General features: G+C 44.0%; 1 protein-coding gene across 1 annotated transcript in view; it reads right to left on the bottom strand.

The window, feature by feature from the left end:
* Positions 1-1093, bottom strand: part of RPH3AL (rabphilin 3A like (without C2 domains)) — a 321117-nt gene extending 320024 nt beyond the window's left edge. Inside the window, exon 1 of the mRNA XM_066575908.1 lies at positions 1016-1093. The gene's annotated coding sequence lies outside the window, so the exon portion shown is untranslated. The remainder of the gene's footprint in view (positions 1-1015) is intronic.
* Between the last annotated feature and the right edge of the window lie 19193 nt (positions 1094-20286).

The raw sequence follows: 20286 nt of genomic DNA on the forward strand, positions 1-20286 counted from the left end.
CTGCTTTACAGCCGATTCCGCACGAATGAGCTCCATTGATCTGTATGGATGCGTTCGATCTGCAGTGCATACGCAATAAACATTGCATATGGATGCAGAGTCGCTCGCAAGTTGCTAGGAGACCAGATAACAAATGGTATAAAGAAAGCAGGAGCAACAACACCCATCCAAACTGCTGCCTGCAACCTCTGCTTCTTCTTCATCAAGAAGGCCGGCTGCACATGACCGGGTCGTATTCTGAATGCGGGAATCCGGTTCTGACCGTGGCCGGCGACCGTGTACCTGTCATTTCCTCTCCACTGGTCATGTTTGTTTTTCCCGCACCGTTGCTAGGCGATGACGCGGGTACCCACAACCTATTCGCAATATCAATTGGGGATGGGCCTTGGGTCAGACCGCTTCCATTGACTTCAATGAAAGCCGTCCATGCGAATGCCGCAACAAAATAGAACATGCTGCAATTTTATTTCTGCTCAGACATGCAGAGCGGACAAAGGTTCTATTCATTCAATGGGCGCGGAATATGGCGGATTGTCCATGCGGGTGACGATCACATATTCAGCAATTGAAATTTGGTTGCGTGCAACCGTCCTGAGGCTCAATGTCCACGGGCGGACTTGATTTGAGGACCTTTTGTGACCGCTGCAGCCAATCACTAGCCTCAGCCCCCATGCGCCATTCAGGCTAAGGCCAGTGACTGGCTGCCATAATTACACTTGAATGGCGCACGACCGCTGCGGCTGCAGCCATGGAACTCTTAGAGGGTCACAGCTTTTGGCTACATAATTATCTGCGCTCTCCCCATCTTTTTTTCATCCAAACCCCTTTAAGGTGCAAAGTAGACCGGTCACTAACTGGTTAACCGTTCCTAGGTCAGCCGAGGGCAGTTTGCAGGCGGCACTCCGCACACATCATACAGAGGAGCACAGCAGATACAATGTATCAGTGCAAGGAGGTTCCAGAAGCCCGAATGTACAGCAAGCCGCGGGCACCCAGGATCACGCCGGACACTTACCTCAGCAGCTGCTGCTGCCGCCGCCGTCCGTGCGTAGGAGACGAGCTGTGAGGTGAGCAGCTGGCGGGAAGCGCAGACCTGCCGTCCGTCACCGCAGCACGTCACGGGCTGAGTCACAGGTGCTGCGAACCCGACGTGTCTCCTCATGGAGGCAGCGCACTGGTATCCTGCGGCCGGCCATAGCCTGCAGCAGGCGGCCTCACAAGTCTGAGCCCAAAGCCAATACTAAGTAGTAGGGAGGTCGTTACCGGCTGCGGGCAACCGTGGCAGCTTCTGCCGCCCGCCACACTCTTTGCGCTTCTTTTACCACTTGCCAAAGTGACAAAAAAGTAACAAAAAAAATGGGTCTAGTGGGAGGAGCCTTCTAAGGCGCACCGCAAAAGATGCGCCAAACGTGACACCACAGGACGCTTGTTTACGACCTAGCAGGGTATTAGTTGGCGCAACAGTACGTAAACTTACATCCCATGGATGGGGCAGGCTCTGAAGTGATCGCACGCCAAACCGCAGCGGGAGTCGGCTGGGACTGATAGCTAGACTTCCCACTGCAACAGCGGGGATCGATGAGAACACCGATCCCCATTCTTAACTCATTACGTGTTGCAAATGGGCGTCATACACCTGTGTCCAGTCCAGCGATATGCATTGTGGTACAGGAGTACCGCTAGGCATTACCATAATGATCAGAGCTTTTCTGGCTCAAGTCCCCTACAGGGACATAAAAAAAGATTAAAAGTGTTAGAAAACCAACAAAAGAACCCCTTTTTTTGTGCATTATCACGTTTGTATTTAAAAAAACCATATTTGTTATCGTATCCAGAATGACCTGTACAATAAGGCCCAATGTCCACGGGCAGCTATGAATTGTGGGGCACGCACACGGAAGATCCACAGTTCAAGCCGCCCATAGGGAAGCATGGGCGTAGAGATGAGCGAGCGTACTCAGAAAAGCACTACTCACTCGAGTAATTGGCTTTATCCGAGTATCGCTGTGCTCGTCCCTGAAGATTCGGGTGCCGGCACGGAGCGGGGAGCTGCAGGGGAGAGCGGGGAGGAACGGAGGGGAGATCTTTCTCTCCCTCTCTCCCGCCCGCTCTCCCCTGCTCCCCGCTGCGACTCACCTGTCAGCCGCAGCGGCACCCGAATCTTCAGGGACGAGCACAGCGATACTCGGATAAAGCAAATTACTCGAGCGAGTAGTGCTTTTCCGAGTACGCTCTCTCATCTCCACATGGGCGTCCACACTGGAATTTGAGAGTGCGGATTTGTTTTGTAGACGTTTTGGTCCGGAAAACAAATCGCAGCATGCTCCATTTCAGAGGCAATATGCTTTCATTTGTTTATTTTGCCTCTCAAGAAACACGATACAAGTGATTTTAAAAAAAGGTGTACAGACCCCAATATGGTACCTATAAAAACTACAGCTCGTAGTGCAAAAAACAAGACCTGGCAGAGCTCCCTCCATAGACAAACAAAGTTATGGGACGTTGAATGCATCAATGGAAAAAAATGTCCAAAAAGGGGTTTTATTGTGAAAAAACTTCAAAAAAAATGTTGGTATTGTTGAAATTGGACCAGCACGCGGAAAACATTTATGTCATTTATGCTGCATGATTAACGCTATCTAGGGGAAAAAAACACAATTGTAGAATTGATGTGTATTTTCTCTCTGATGCCCCCCCCCCCTCCAAAAAAAATAAAATATTAATCGTCTTCCAATACACTATATGTGCCCAAAAATGGTACCAATAAAAACTACAGTTTACCACACAAAAAACAAACCCACATGGGGCCGTGCAGATGGAAAAATAAAAAGTTGTGGCTTTTGAAAAGTGGAGATGAAAATTCCTCTAAAAAGCTATGAAACAGCAGTCTTAACCCCTTCCCAGTACTGGGTGCACATGTCCACTACCTTACCAGTTATAATGTACGGTTAGCATATATATTATAAGGGTTGTACTAAAAGCTAAAGTTTTCCTCAGGATTGGGGATAAGTTTATGATTGGTGGGGGTCCAACTATTGGGGTTCCCACTCATCCCGTGAGTGAGGGTTGTGGCAGTACCTGCATGAATGAAGTGGCGGTTACATGTGGGCACCATTGCTACATTCGTTTCAGTGAAGCTGCTGGACAGTGCCAAACGTGCATACTCAGCAATTTCTGCTGCAGTCATTGAAATAAATGAGGCAACACTGCACATGTGCGGCCGCTACTTCCATCATTCATCGGGGTGCCAGCAGTTGTGCCCCCACTGATCATAAAGTTATTGCTTATCCTATAGATAGGGGATCACTTTATAATTTGGTACAACCCCTTTTAATTAAACCTTGTTCTGAGCCACCCTTTACGAGATGGTCATCTGAGCAACTAATGCCCCCCTACATGTGGTTGTCGGTGGGGTAGCTACGGTAAACAGTCAGCTCACTTGTACTCGGCAATATACCTGCTGTTGGGGCTCTTTGGATATAACAATGCAAAAAAAAAATCTATGAAAAATGCTTTTATTTTGTTAAAGTTTAAACAAAAAACTATACCAATTTGGTATGGCACACAGAATAACGTTACCATGCCAATTATACCAAATGGCCAATGTCATATAAAATACAAAGTTGCTGTTTTTGATTCATCCTGACTCCCAGAAACAGACAAAAAAATGATTAGGGCCGGCTGCACACGAAGGTATTTGGATTGTGGAATCCGCAGCAAATCCAGCACATACCATGCTATGGAAATGCCATCTTTATTATTCGCAATCAGAAATCAATTGTGATTTTTTTCAGCTCACGCGAGAAAAGTCACAGCATGTTCTATTTTTGTGCAGGCATTTTTTTACAGGCCTCATTTTGTGCGCCAGCGGCACATCCACAATACAGAAGAAATGACAGGTAAGCAGGGTCGCCGGCAGCAAGAACAGGCAGGTTTCGTGCGGGATTCCCCACACGGAATCCGTGCGTGCCGTGTGCATGAGACCTGAAAGTAGTGTAAACCATAAAATAAACTATATAAACATGGTATCAGAATTATAAAGATCAGGAGAAAGTTAACATCATTTATACCACATGGTGAATGCCATAAAAATGAAACTGAGACAACTGCTGAATTGGCTTTTTTCTATTCCCTTCAAAAAATTATAACATAATGCGCTCTACAAAGCCCTAACATTATAACTGGAAATACCCGTAAGACCCCAAAGAAAACCCCTCCTCCGGAGTCCACTTTGTTCTCCTTCTCCTGTCCTTTCTTTAGCGGGATCGAAAAGCCTCATCTGCAGCACTCTTTCTTTCACTCCAATGGATAATGGCGATCATGAAAAAGTAAACAAAAACAGTTGCACTTCAATGCTGCTTTTGGTTTGGACCCCGTTGTGCAGCCAGACATAAAATTGGGGCCAGAATGGGTATGTTTCTGAACACAGGACAAACAGGGGTATACATTTTAGGGCGCAAGTCTTCATTTATATATGTGCGCTATACAAAAAAAAACATTTTTTTTAATGACACAATTACCAAAAAATGAAAATCATAACTTTTTCCTTCTGCTTTGCTTAGATTCATTCAAAAACATTGGGGTCAAAATACGCAGTACACCCCTAGATGAATTCGTTAAGGGGTCTAGTTTTCAAAATGGGGTCATTTGTGGGGGTTCTCTGTCGTTTTGGCCGCTCAAGGGATCTACAAGTGGTGGTAATAATAATCTTTATTTGTATAGCGCCAACATATTCCGCAGCGCTTACATAGACAGGGGGAATACAGAAAGACAAAAGTACAAAAGTTACAGAACCACGGTTACATAGTAATCAGTTGATGGAAACAATAGGGGTGAGGGTCCTGCTCCAACGAGCTTACATACTACAAGTAATGGGGTGATACAGAAGGTAAAGGAGCTGGAGATGTGCACGATATGGCGAGGTGGAGTGTGAGGGATGCTGTACACATAGACAATTGTCAGACATTTGGCCGTGATGCAGTCACTAGGGCAGAGAGCATGTTATCAGGGGGGTACAAAGGAGTTTGTTTAGGGTATGCGGTATGCCTCCCTGAAGAGGTGCGTTTTTAGAGCACGCCTGAAGTTCTGCGAGTCCTGGATTGCTCGGGTAGCCTTTGGTAATGCATTCCAGAAGACTTGGATTCTTCTGGAATGCGTTAGAGAAGTCTTGGAGACGGAGTGAAAAGTTCGAATTAAAGGGGTGCGCAGTCTAGTTTCGCTAGCAGAGCGGAGAGCCCGGGCTGGGTGATGGATTGATATGAGGGAGGCAATATAGGGGGGCGCTGCGCTGTGGAGGGCTTTGTGGATGAAGGTAGCGAGTTTAAATTGAATTCTGTATTTAATGGGCAGCCTGTGATGCTATGGGGCCTAAATTGCCTTCAAGTAAAATGTCTGTTCTGAAAGCCACCGGCTGCTCCTTTCGGTTTGGGCCCTGTTGTGCATAAAATGGGGTCATTTGTGGGGGTATCTATCCTTCTGACACCTATGAGCCTTTACAATCTTGGCTTGGTGTAGGAATACAAAGTGTTCCAAAAAATGTTAAGTAGTGTTAAATTTGTACATCTAAATCGTTAAAAAAAAAACAACGTTCTTCAAATGTGCGCCGGAATAAAATAAAGAAACATATATCTTGGCAAAACTTTGTACAGTATGTTTGCACATATTTGAGATATTACAGTTGAAAATCTGAAATTTTTTTCCAAAATGTTCCTAATTTTGGCACTTTTAATAAATATTTACAAATTCTATCAGTTTATTTTTACCATCTAAAGGTGGCGAAAAAACAAAAAAAACAATGACAGAATCATTTGGGTATGCAAAACCTGTGTGGAGTTATTCTATGTTAAAGTGACACACGTCAGATTTCCAAAATTTGGCTCCATCACCAAGGAACAAACAGGCTTCGTCACTAGGTAATTAAAAACGCATCACAAGAAAAACACAAATTCGTACATTGTAATAAAAAGGAGGCTCCATGGGGGAATAATTGGCTAGGGAACAACAACCCCGCAAAATGCCACATCACAAATAAGAATGAAACCATTGAAAATCATAATTCTGCGTCTTCACTCACTCTCGCATTGCGCGATTTTGACACAGCCCAACAAATGGGTGAAGGGGCTACACAAATATGGCATTTGGCTTGAATACCATTTTTCTTTAAGTGCATACCCCAAAACCGGCATAAATATGTTGATCACCTTTGCATTCGGTGCCTGCTAAAGAGTTGGTTTATGAACTATGCTGGCTACAGAGTGGGTACTGTGTGGAGAAGTATGGGTAGAGACATAGTGATGGACTGTAGCCGCCCTGTTTATGCCACCAAGTTCCTGATTGGCTGGCTGAGCCAGCAGCTGTGACCGGGTGCTGCGGTGGGGAACACTTAACTACCTGCAGCGGGAGAGAGGGAGTCTTCCATACAGGCATGTTGAGAGCGGAGCTAGCGTTCGCCCTGCTGCTGGAGGTCACGAGCACCCCACCGGGTATAGTTTCAGCGCAGGAGCTGCTACGGCAAAAGAGTGGGGTGAGTCACAGGAGGCGGGAGGGCTAATAGTAAGGACGTGTAAAATTGACACCTGCCGGGCGCCAGCCAATCAGGAACTTGGGGGCATAAACAGGGCAGTTACAGTCCATCACTATGTCTCCATCCATACTTCTGTTGGAGACACGATACACCAGTACCCACAGAGTGTTCAGAGCTGGGGGTACTTTTACATGAGCATTTTTCATTTTTCAGACAATTGCTAGGCTGCACCTGCAAACAGTGTGGCCTGGCAATTAGCACTATTACACGCCGTTAACATTCATGTAATGTCATTAATTACCTACTGCACGTGCACTTGCTGAGGTAAATGAGAGCGACAGCGGCAACCTCTAGCATTTGTGTAATAGCGGCCTAATTGGATTCCAATGCCTTTACTTAGATGGGCGATTTTCCGGCACATAAAATCGACAGGCCGGAAAAGATAGCATATGTGGTGCACATTCCGTCTGTCTGCTTTTACACATGGCTAGAATACGTAGCCGGTTCCCATAGACTCCTATGGGAGCCTATGAGAGCCGTCAGAAAAGGGGAGGAGGAAGGAGTTTAGCAGTGGCTCGCAATGTTAAAGTCCCTCCCCCTCCCCTTGCCGGCAGCTCTCATAGGCTGGGGAGAGAGAGGGAGATAAATTACCATGGCAAGTGTTGCAAAAGTCCCTCCCCCTCCCTTTGCCGGCTTCTTTGGGAGCTTCTATTGCCACTATCAGCGGCAAAGTGAGGGGGGAGACTTTATCAGCGATCTCTCCCTCTCACTCTCCTGTATATACAGAAAACTGTGTTATAAAAGGTGAAAATCAGCTGTATTTGAAAATGTGAACCTACTTGAATGCCTTTTCTAATAGTACCCTATACTTGAGCTTTCTTGTGCACAGCAGCTAGTCACACATCTTGTCAGTTTGTCATTTCCACCTGTATCACATAATAATGCAGCATGAACCACACTGTAATTAAGGGAGAAGTAATGAACCACTTCTGGTTCTAATCTGTCCAGGAGATTAATCAGGTCTCTACTAATACAGCACAACAAGAATGATCATCCTCAGGCCTGATTCACATGGGCGATGCGTCTTTCTTCTGGCATCACGGACGGAAAACACATGAACGTGAGAAATCTATGACCATGTGCGGTTAAATCTTGTATTTTCTCACCCATACACATGGCCAGGTGGTGTATATACGTCGCAGCCTGGAATTCCGTCAGCTGGCCTTTAGTGTTCTAGTTTAGGAGGGCTTTAAACTTGAACAATATGGGAAGGGAAGTGAAAGCCAGGTAAAAATATACAGCTAATTAACCCCTTAACGACTGCCCCATTGGGAAACTACATCCTCAGAAAGTGGGCTTTAATCCTAGAGGACGTAGTTTTATGCATCCTCTTTGGATTGATGCCCACCTGCCTGAGGACGTGACAGCTCCATGCTGTCGGTGCCCGCAGGTAGCCGACAGCATGGAGCTGTCATCCCAGGATGCGGGCAGTCCCCCCCCCCCCCCCCGGCATTGCGATCGGCGCTATCCAATCGATAGCGCCGATCGCAAAAAAGTAAACAAAAATGTGTAAAAAAGTAAAGATTCAGCTTCCCTGATGGATCGGATCCATGAGGGGAGGTGAAAATACTCACCTAAGTCCTCCCCGATGTCCCGGGACCCAAATCCCCGTCTGCGCATGCGCGCCCGATGATTGACATCGGGCTCGTGCTCAGATGGGCTCGAGCCCCGGGAAATTTAAAATCCCTCTGCTCTTGGCTGCCATGTGTAGCCCAGAGCAGAGAGATTATACCGGGGACATGATCACTGTTATCAAATGGATAGCAGTGATCAAGTAAAGTTAAAAAAAAGTGTAAAAAGTGAAGAAAAAAAAAAGTGTAAAAAAGTGTAAAAGTTAAAAAAAAAAGTTTAAAAAAAAAAGTTTTAAAAAAGCTTGCGTTTCATCTCCCCCCACGGATCATATCCGTGAGGTAGGATGAAATGACGTACCTAAGGCCCGCGGATTTATCCGCGGACCTTACCCCAGCTTCTGCGCACGCGTCTGTCGCCAAAATGGCGGACGCATGCGCAAAAGCCGTGGATTGGCAGGATAATTTAAAATCTCCCTGCTCCTGGCTACAAAACTTAGCCGAGAGCCTGGAGATTTCACGGGGGGCCGCGGTGAGCAGTTCCTCGTCATGTGTTCGCCGTTATCCAATGGATAATGGCGATCACGTAAAAGTAAAAAAAAAGGTGAAGCTTTATCTCCCCTCACCGATGCGATCAGTGAGAGGAGATAAAACTTTTTACCGAAGCCCTCCGTATTTGCACCCCGACGTGATCTTCTCCCGTGAACTTTCCCGGATCCTGCGCATGCGACCGCTGGCAAAACACCGGACACATGCGCAGGAGTCGGGGAGCCCAGCAAATTTAAAATCTCCTTGCTCCCAGCGACCAACGGACGCCGAGAGCCTGGAGCAGTGACGGTTGGCCTCGTTGAGCGGTCCCCGGTCAGGTGATAAAAAGGTAGCGATCTACCTTAGGCCGGTCTCACATGACCGGATAGGAATTACGGATTCCGCATGCGTCTGATCCGCGGTAATACGCAGATGAAGCGCATTGGATTACACAATTCCGCTCACATTAGCGGGTCGGAATTGTGTAATCCACTCGCAGAAAAGAGAACGCAGCAGGTTCTATTTTACCGCGGATATCTGCAACATAGAGCCCATTGTGCTCCATTGTCGCGGATATACCCGCTGCCCATACGCAACTACATTGTAAACGGGCTGCGTGTACCCGCGTCATCGCTAAGCGACGGTGTGGGAAATACAAACAAAAAAACAGTACTGCAAATGACCGCCTGTGTGAGTAGGCAGTTATGCGCAGTACATTACGTGGCCGTATGCAGGGTCACAGACGGGCTCACAGATGGCATCCGCTGCGGGCCTCCCCAAGCGGATTCCACCTACGGCTGCGTGAGCCCGGCGTTATTCAGACCGCTACCTGTAATACGCAATTTACAAGAAGCCCCGGGAACGCTCGCCTTCATGCAGTTCCAGGAGTACCTTGTTGAGCGTCTTCTGTGCGAGACCGCTGCACCTCATCAAGCTTACGGAGCCTCACAGAGCGCCACTTTTTTCACCCCATACCCACCATTGAGGTCACGAAATACCCCCAAAAAAGCATGAGGAGAGGGGAGGAGATACCCGGTTTTATTGCCCCATGTACCCATCCCAACCAGCCTCCGTAATTGCCCCTGTCTTCAGAAATACCACACAGTTCACATTATTACTTTTATCTAAGATTTGGGGAACGCCGAAAATGGCGCGGAGTGTGTGGGGAGGGGATATTTTTAGGGAGTCAATTTTTATTCCGTACAAATGAACAATGGGGCCTGGGATTTATTCAGTTGTGCCCTGCAATCCAACGGGTGTTCCCTCCATTATGGGCCTAACCATGTGTCCTGTAAGTAGATTAGGGCCACAATGGGTATATTTCTGAACATGGGACAAACAGGGGTACCCATTTTGGGGTGACGGTCTTCATTCCTATGTACATTGTACAAAAAAAACAGTTTTTAAATTGACACAACTGCCAAAAAAATGAAAATTGTAATTTTTTTCCTACTGCTTTGCTTAGATTTATTTAAAAAATTGTAGGGTAAAAATACACAGTACACCCCTAGATGAATTCGTTAAGGGGTCTAGTTTTCAAAATGGGGTCATTTGTGGGGGTTCTCTGTCGTTTTGGCCGCTCAAGGGCTCTACAAGTGGGCAATGGGGCCTAAATCACTTTCATGCTAAATTTCTGTTCTGAAAGCCACCGACTACTTCTTTTATTTTGGGCCCCGTTGTGCATCCAGACAAAAGATTAGGGCCACAATGGGTATGTCTCTGAACACAGGACAAACAGGGGTATCCATTTTGGGGTGCAAGTCTTCATTCATGTGTGTGCTGTACCAAAAAAGCAGTTTTTAAAATGACAGAATTGCCAAAACAATGAAAATCACATTTTTTTTCCTTTTGCTTTGCTTGAATTCATTCAAAAACTGTGGGGTCAAAATGGGCAGTACACCCCCAGATAAATTCGTTAAGGGGTCTAGTTTTCAAAATGCGGTCACTTGTGGGGGTTCTCTTTGGTTTTGGCCGCTCAAGAGCTCTACAAAAGTGCTATGGGTCCTAAAACGCCTTCAAGGAAAATTTATGTTCTGAAAGACACCGACTGCTCCTTTCATTTTGGGTCCCGTTGTGCATCCAGACATAGGATTAGGGCCACAATGGGTATGTTTCTAAACACGGGAGAAAAGGGGGTATCCATTTTGGGGTGTAAATCCTCATTTTCAAGGGCACTATAGGAAAAAAACATGTCTTTAAAATGACATATTTGCAAAAATATGAAATTTTTTTTTTTCCCCTTCTAAATTGAATTAATTCCTGAAAAAAACTGGTAGGGTCAAAATACTCATGACACCCCTCAGTGAATACATTAAGGGGTGTAGTTTTTAAAATGGGGTCATTTGGGGGGGTATCTATTATTCTGACACTCATGAGCCTTTGCAAACTTGGCTTGGTGCAGGAAAACAGTGTTCCTCAAAATGCTGAAAAGTAATGTTAAATTTGTACATCCTATAAATGGTTAAAAAAAACACGTTTTTCAAGTGTGCATTCAAAATAAACAGATGGAAATATATATCTTATCAAAAATTTGTACAGTATGTTTGGACATATTTGAGATATTACAGTTGAAAATGTGAAAAAAATGACAATTTTTTTCAAAATTTTTCCAATATTGGTACTTTTAATAAATTTACACAAATTATATCGGTCTCTTTTTACAACCAAAATGAAGTACAACATGTGGCGAAAAAACAATGTCAGAATCACTTGGATATGTAAAGCCTTTACGGAGTTATGCTACGTTGAACGACACATGTCAGATTTCCAAAATTTGGCTCCGTCACTAAGGCGCAAACAGGCTTCGTCACTAAGGGGTTAATACATTTGAGAACCTTGCTATTAGAAGTGGAAAGAAAAAACAGAGACAGAAATTTCAGAAGGAAAGTAGAGGAGCAAGAGACACTGATCACAAACAAAAATGTTTTTACGAAAATGCACAGAGAATGGGAAACAAACAAGGAGAATTGGAGCTCCTAACACAGAAAGAGAAATATGATGTCATAGGCATCATGGAAACTTGGTGGAATGATACGCATGATTGGAATACAAGGCTTGAAGGATACAACTTATTTATACGAAACAGACCAAAAAAAGGGGAGGAGGTGTTGCGTTCTATGTTAGGAAAACATTCATCACCACAGAGATTCAAGCTTCAGAGCATGGTAGTTCTGTTGAAACTGTTTAGGTAAGAATACAAGGCGAGAACAATAGAAAAGGACACCATTTTAGGCATTTACTATAGGCCACCTGGACAAGCAGAACTTACGGATGAATTCTTTCTACATCAGATGACCAAGCTCTCTAAAAAGCATCACATAGTGATTATGGGAGGTTTTAACTATCTAGACATTTGTTGGGAATCTCACAAGTAAAAGTTATGGATCCAACAAATTCCTAATCACTCTTGCTGACAACTTTATCTTCCAAAAGGTAGAAGAGAAAACAAGGTGATCTGCTATTTTGGACCTAATTCTTACCAACAGGGAGGAAATGGTAGAGGACGTAAGAGTGGCTGGGACCTTAGGAGGCAGTGATCATGCTATCCTTGAATTTTGGATAACAAGGTGAGGAAAACCTGAGAGGACTCAGACCTCAAGGTTGGATTTCAGAAAGGCAGATTTTAATGAACTCAGAAAAAGGATAGGAAGAATCCAATGGCTGGATGTTCTTAAGGACAAAAATGTCCAAGAAGGTTGGGAAATATTGCGAAATGAGATTCTCAAAGCACAATCATTAACAATCCCTAAAACAAGGAAGAATGGGAAGCATTTAAATAGACCAGGATGGATGAACACAGAACTTCCACACATGTTAAAAAGGAAGAAAATATATTTAGCAAATGGAAAGAGTGGGAAATATCTAAAGAAGAATGTAATGTGGTCTGCAGAAACTGTAGGGCAAGTGTCAGAAAAGCTAATAATAAATTGAGGCTTACAACAGAGGCCAAAAGCAATGAAAAAGGATTTTAGGAGTATGTCAAAAGCAAAAGAAAAGTCAAAGATGCTATTGGATGCTTACAAGATGAAAATGGTGAATTGCTTAAGAATGATTTTGAGAAGGCCGAACTTTTAAATTCCTATTTTGTATATGCTTTCTCTCAAAGTAGATGGAACATCAACTGATCTTCCCTGTGCTATTGGAGGAATAAAAGAATGCAGGATATCTATAAGCCGAGAGACGGTGAGGGAACACTTAGCTAACTTAAATGAATTCAAGTCCCAAGGTCCAGATGAATTACATCCTAGAATACTAAAGGACGCAGCAGAGGTAATTGCTGAACCACTCTCTATAATCTTTGAAAATTCCTGGAGAACAGGAGAAGTCCCAGAATATTCGAAAAGGGCAAATGTTGTTCCTATCTTCAAAAAAAGGGTAGAAGGTGGATCCAGGAAACTACAGGCCTGTGAGCCTGACTTCTATACCAGGAAATATCTTTGAACAAATTATTAAACCGCCTGTATGCAAGTGCTTAGATGAAAATGGAGTAATTAACCAGAGCCAGCATGGGTTTGTAACAAACAAGTCATGCCAGACAAATCTAATTTCCTTCTATGACAGAATCACCGACTGGATTGATCAGGAAAATGCGGTAGATATAGTATATCTTGACTTTAGTAAAGCATTTGACAAAGCATCTCATACCATACTTATTGAAAAAATGACCAAATATGGGAATGACAAGGCAACTGTTACATTGATTCACAACTGGCTGAGTGATTGTATTCAAAGAATGGTCATAAATGTCTGCACATCCAAGTGGAAGAATGTATCCAGTGGGGTACCACAAGGCTCTATCCTAGGCCCAGTGTTGTTCAACATTTTTATAAATGGTCTGGAGGAGAGAATTAGGGGAAACTGTACAAATTTGCCAATGACACAAAGCTAGGAGGGATAGCTAACACTAGGGAAGAGAGAGAGAGTATTCAAAAAGATCTAGAAAATCTTGAACAGTGGGCGGTGACTAACAAAATGGTTTTTGACAAGGAGAAATGCAAAGTCCTACATCTGGGCAAGAAAAGTGAAAAAAAGCACATATAGAATGGGAGGAATTGAGCTAAGCAGCAGCTCATGTGAAAAAGACTTGGATATACTAATAGATCATAGACTGAACATGAATCAACAGTGTGATGCAGCAGCCAAAAAGGCAAACACAAGTCTGGGATGTATTAAGAGAAGCATAGAGTCTAAATCACGTGAGGTCATTATTCCCCTCTATCTTCCTTAATCAGGCCTCTTCTGGAGTACTGTGTCAAGTTCTGGGCACCCCACTTTAAAAAAGACAAACTGGAGCAAGTTCAGAGAAGAGTTACCAAGATGGTGAGCGGTCTGCAAATTATGTCCTATGAGGAACGGTTAAAAGACCTGGGAATGTTTAGCTTAGACTGAGAGGAGACCTAATAGCTGTCTACAAATATCTGAAGGGCTGTCACAGTCTAGAGGGATTAGCCTTATTCTCATTTGCACAAGGAAAGACTAGAAACAATGTGATGAAACTGAAAGGCAGGAGACACAGATTAGATATTAGAAAAAACATTGAGACAGTGAGGGTGATCAATGAGTGGAACAGGTTACCGCGGGAGGTGGTGAGTTCTCCCACAGTGAAAGTGTTCAAACAAAAGCTCGACAAATATCCGTCTGGGATGATTTAGTGAATCCTGCATTGAGCAGAGGGTTGGACCAGATGACCCCGGAGGTCCCTTCCAGCGCTACTATTCTATAAGAAATCTGCTAAACTCCCTCCCCCTCCCTTCACTGGCAGCTCCTGGCAATAGAAGCCTGTGGGAGCTGCCGGCAAAGGGAGGGGGAGGGAGTTTAGCAACGTTAGCCATGGCTAAATTTCCTCCCCCTCTTTTTGCTGACCGCTCCCATAGGCTTCTATGAGAGCTGCTGGCTGATCGTGGCAAAAAGATACTGCAAGACCCATCTTTTCCGACCGTGTGTAAAATCGGCCGCTGGATTCGGCAGCGTTTGTGCTATCTTTTCTGTTCAGCGAATTTTACGCGACTAAACAGCCATCTGAACAAATGCTGAAATTCATTGCTTCAGATGGTTTGGATTTTCACCCGACGTTTTATCACTGCAAAATAGCCGCGTTAAAACGTTCATGTAAATAAGGCATTAAGCCTCTTTCACATGATCATGTGCGTTTTAACGCTCGTCCGTTCACTGCGCGCGCAGTCTGCAGTGAATAGAACCCATTAATTTCAATGGGTTCATTCACATAAACAAATTTTGTGAACGCATTTAATTCTTGCTAAAAAATATGCAGCATGTTCTATTTTCAAACATAATACATATTAAAACCCTTTCCAATCCACTGTCTGACGTCTGAAGACATTCTGTTTGAAGCCCATACAGCTCCGATGTCGGAAGACGTCCGGCAGGGTATTCTTTCTGTATATTACTGGCCGCTCTGTTGTCAGGGGCCTCTCCAGCATGTGCTATACCGCAGTACTGGCTCTAGCCAGCAGATGGCGCCATTGTATGATGGCAGAAAGAGAAAGCCCCCTAGGAAACCCTGAATCCAAAATTGGATTCCAAAGGGTTAAACTAATTTAACTTAACCCCTTTCCTCCCCATGATCTCGCGCTATCCCGCAGCGGGAACCATCTGTCAGTGTATGTAGATCCCTGCATGGAAAGGGTTCACAGATGGAGTGCGCTCCCTCTGTGAAGATGCCGGGCTCTCGTGATATAATCACAGAGAGCCCGGCCTGTTGCCATGGCAATAGGACACCAGACACTGGCGTCCTGTGTTGCCAGTGCCTGAGATTGCTGTATAAGCGATATGCTTTATCACAGCGATCATCAGGGCAGTGCTGTAAGTCCCTCAGAGGGACACAAGTTTTGTAAAAATAAAAAAAAAGATTAAAAAAATGAATTTAAAAAAAATTGTACAAAAAAACGTTTTATGCTTTTTCTCATATTAGCATAAAAAAAGGTTAAAAAAAATTAAAACCCCACATATTTGGTATTGTCGCATCCGTAACGACGCGTACAATAAGCTGCACATGCATTTGACTGTGCACGGAAAAAAGCGCAAAAAAACGCTAAAAAACTGAGGCAAAATGCTAATTTTTAGCATTTTGCCTCCCTAAAAACACAATAAAAGTGATCACAAAAACGGTATGTACTCCAAAATGGTACCAATAAAAACTACAGCTCGTTTCGCAAAAAATAAGCCCTCAGAGCTCCGTACATAAAAAAATAACAGGACTTTGAATGCAGTGATTTAGAAAAAAAAAAGATTTCCAAAAAAAGGGCTTTTATTGCAGAAAAGTTGAAAAACCTAAAAAAAAGTAAGAATTTTGGTATCGTTGTAACCATACTGGCCCGCAGAAAAAATGGATTGTGTCATTTATGCTGCATAATTAACGCTTTAAAAAAAATCTATTGCAGAATTAATGGGTATTCTCTCCCTGCTATCATAAAAAAAAAAAAATTTAAGTTTACAATATAGTCTATGTACCCAAAAGTGGCATCAATAAAAACTACAGTTCGCCATGCAATAAACAAGCCCTTACACAGTGCGTCGACAGAAAAATAAAAAAGTTATGACTTTTGATAAATGGAGAAGAAAATCTGCCAAAAATCGTTGCGTCCTTAAGCCCAAAATAGGCCATGTCCTTAAGGGGTTAATTGCCCATTGCATCACAGAAGGGGAAATCAAGAATTAAAAACAATCACAGAAAACGGCCGTTACTTACTGACTGAGGAGTACATATAGATGCATCCTCCTCTCACCATGCAGGTAGCTGACTACCAAATGGAGGAGCCAATAGCACCTGTGCAGGACACTGATAAAACACCCACTCACACTGCCTCCTGATAATGAGGGGGTGGATGCTTGGTGTACACTCCCACACATAGTGGATACAGGGTGCCAGACCATTCTGATATATGTAGTTCACCATGCAGACCAGCAACCTATTAATGACACCATGATAATTCGGCGGGTTGCCCTGCATATCCATTAGTGAACCACATTGGTACTGCCACCCTGGGCTCCCCCTGGAGTCTTAATGCCACACTTCATGTGAATGATAGATAATAAATGCAAGGCATTGGTTGGATGTTGGCGAAGATACATGAGCCCACTAACCACTTCACGGTTCCTTGCGTTGTAGTGGGTCCCTACACTAATATAAATGCATCACAGAAGGGGAAACCAAGAATTAAAAACAATCACAGAAAATGACCATTACTTACTGACTGAGGAGTACATATAGATGCATCCTCCTCTCACCATGCAGGTAGCTGGGTTGTAGGGACCCACTAAAACGCAAGGAACCGTGAAGTGGTTAGTGGGCTCATGTATCTTGGCCAACATCCAATCAATGCCTTGCATTTATTATCTATCATTTACATGCAGTGTGGCATTAAGACTCCAGGGGGAGCCCAGGGTGGCAGTACCAATGTGGTTCACTGATGGATATGCAGGGCAACCCGCCGAATTATCATGGCGTCATTAATAGGTTGCTGGTCTGCATGGTGAACTACATATATCAGAATGGTCTGGCACCCTGTATCCACTATGTGTGGGAGTGTACACCAAGCATCCACCCCCTCATTATCAGGAGGCAGTGTGAGTGGGTGTTTTATCGGTGTCCTGCACAGGTGTTATTGGCTCCTCCATTTGGTAGTCAGCTACCTGCATGGTGAGAGGAGGATGCATCTATATGCACTCCTCAGTCAGTAAGTAACGGCCATTTTCTGTGATTGTTAATTGCCCATTGAAATCAATGGTAGAATGCTTGCATGTTTTTTTAAACATGCAAATATGCATGACATGTGCATGCACAAAATAAAGTAAGACACACACAGGCGCACACAGAAATGCAATGCCTATCGTGCACATACGTAAGTGTGCATGTACTTACGCTTACATCCATGTGAACCCGGCCTTATACTTGCTTTTGATATACTAGTCGCCAAGTGCCATGTTTTCCAGGGCACACTTCAGTATCATCATGAAAGGGTACCGACCATAATTTAGGCACGTGTGGTCCTCCATAATTTGAGCGGCAGTCATGATGGGCCATATAACACTGTGGTTGATCCACCGCACAATGTGTCTTTTGGATCTCCAGATTTGCCAACACGTGGTAGATCTCCTACCTCTGGCCTGCGCGTCCATGATTAATTTGCAGACTATTTTTCTTCATCAGTAGGATCTGTGCCTTGGCAGCATGAATGTTCCAATGGAACACCATAATTTTTTTAATGTAGCCTTTTTCGTTTCCTTGTATATATTTTTGCCGACAAATTCTTCAATGTGTAGCTTTAATGTGGGTTTCACACAGCCAAAAAGATCTTTGACGTGTGCGTCGACATGTCCTATCTTGAACAAATATAATGTTTTGTTATGTTGTTATTAATAATTTGAATGTCTATTATTTAAAAAAAAATGAAAAAGGCAAAATATGCTTGTCCCTTTTTTATTATAGCATTATTCAAGATGGTCAAAGCTGTCTTAAATTAGCACAGCTAGACAATTTGGGCTGTCACTACATAAACTGCGGGTCTGCTCCAATTTTCACACATTTGCTAAAGGCAGGATAATTTAATAATTACCAAGCCTTTTCATAAGGCATTCGTCTATCATTGTGTCCATAAGAAATGTTTATGGAAGCTCAAACATTCGTGTTGAAGGCCCACACACAAATGTGCCGTTTATCGTTGTCATAAATACAGTGGTGGCCCATATGTGAACTATTGAGGGCCTATCTATTGCATAGTCCCTCAATAGCATTTGGTTCATTTTATTTAGTTGGGACCCACATCCCTTGGCAACTTTCCCAGACTTCACAGGCTCTTGCAACCAATTACATAGCTCTGTTTGTCAGCAGGGTGTTCATGATTATTTTAAATTGGAAGACCAGTGTTGACCTCTGTACACCCTTGACCAGAATGTTGCCACGGTGTTTTTTGTTTTTTTGAAGCTGTAGCAAAATTATGTAACTTTTTTTTTAGAATAAGAAGGAGAAAGACACCTATCACGTGGAAAAAAAACTTTTCTGGGGGGTTAAAGCGGTGAAACAACAGAAAATTAGCCACATTGGCCTCAACTAAAAAATAAACATTTTGTAATAAAGAAAAAAAATTTGGTAAGAAAACAAGCTCCAAGTGACAGGAAGGTAGGCCCCTGGGTCTCCGACGCCCCAGGAACACTCTCATCATGGCCAGGCCCTGTGTGTTGTTGATGGAAATAAATGCTGTGATTAACAAAATAATAGTTGCCGTGTGCATGCTGCAAGGGGTCTTCTAGTCCTTGGCTAAAGTAGCCTCTTAGGTGAGTTGGCTGTGTTGGTTGGAGAACATTCAGACAAGGGGCCTAAAATTGGAAAGCACTTCCTATTGCAAGAAAGTACTCACGCCCATACTCCGGTGTTAATAAAATTAATGTAACTGTTATTGAATTTGTCCTGATTTTTTTTTTTTTGCCCTTGGGGGCAAAGCTGTCATTCCCGGGAGCACTTAAGGCCATTTTAGACCGGACGAATATCAGGCGAACGATGCCCAACACTCAACCCCGCACATAATAGCCCCTGTGCACCTACATGGGAGCTAGTATCATTACCTCTCAGCGGGGCAGTGCAGAAGATTTCTCTCCTTGCGCTCCCCCGCCCCTCTTCATTGACATAACATAGCGGATGTTGAGTACTGAATGGCTGCTATTTACACTGAGTGATCAGTTCATCATCGTTTATGCAAGGAGAGAAATCCCTGTGAGCAAGCCAGCAATAGTAGCTCCTGTGCAACAGCAGGGGAGCAAGGACACACAAGGACGAGTGTCAGGCATTGTTTGCCCGACAGTCGTCCTGTATAAATGGACCCTTAGTGTTCCCATTTGAAAAAAAAAAAGACTCTAAATAAAGTATTTGCATACTCCCCTGCGGACACGGTAATCCACAAGTCTATGCCAGATCGTTGTCAGGAATCCGAAATGAGCCACATTACTGTGCAGCATAAATACTACAGAGGATAAATATCCTGCATAGCGGATGTGGTTGATCACGCCAAAGAAAACAACCGGCTCACTGGCAGGTACACTTACAGACTCGCTGTATGAATGATGCGGGAGGTGAACTTGAAGCTTGAAAAAAAGAATTTAAGAACTGTTCCCAAAATTAAATGCATTATAAATTTTATATACTTACTCTCTAAAGGCTCATTCACTCTGCTAAGCTGTCTCCCCCTCGCCGGCTCACCTCCTCTCTCCACCCTTCCGGCTGTTTGCAATGGGTTGGGGTGGGGCAGAGCTAAGCTCCCATCCCCTTGTCCGCAGCCAGCAATGGGAGGGGGCTTAGCTCCGCCCCCTACCGCCACCTCCCATTGCAAACAGCCAGAGAGGAGGAGAGAAGGGGGAGGGAGTTGAGCAGTCATGCCAGGGTATTTCCCAACATTTGTTTATTAAAACATTCAACAGTAATACCATCCAGCATGCAACGCATTTCAGGGTTACCCATTACCCCTTTCTCAAGCATATACACATTACCAGTAACTAAAAGCAACAATATATGTAGCTACAAAAGTTATGATTCCCAACATTGTCTTATGCAAAATGAACTGATGGGAGTCCTCATTAACAGGGCTGCCACTGAAC

The sequence above is a fragment of the Eleutherodactylus coqui genome, chromosome 1 (assembly GCF_035609145.1).
Source record: "Eleutherodactylus coqui strain aEleCoq1 chromosome 1, aEleCoq1.hap1, whole genome shotgun sequence".
Lineage (NCBI taxonomy): Eukaryota > Metazoa > Chordata > Amphibia > Anura > Eleutherodactylidae > Eleutherodactylus > Eleutherodactylus coqui.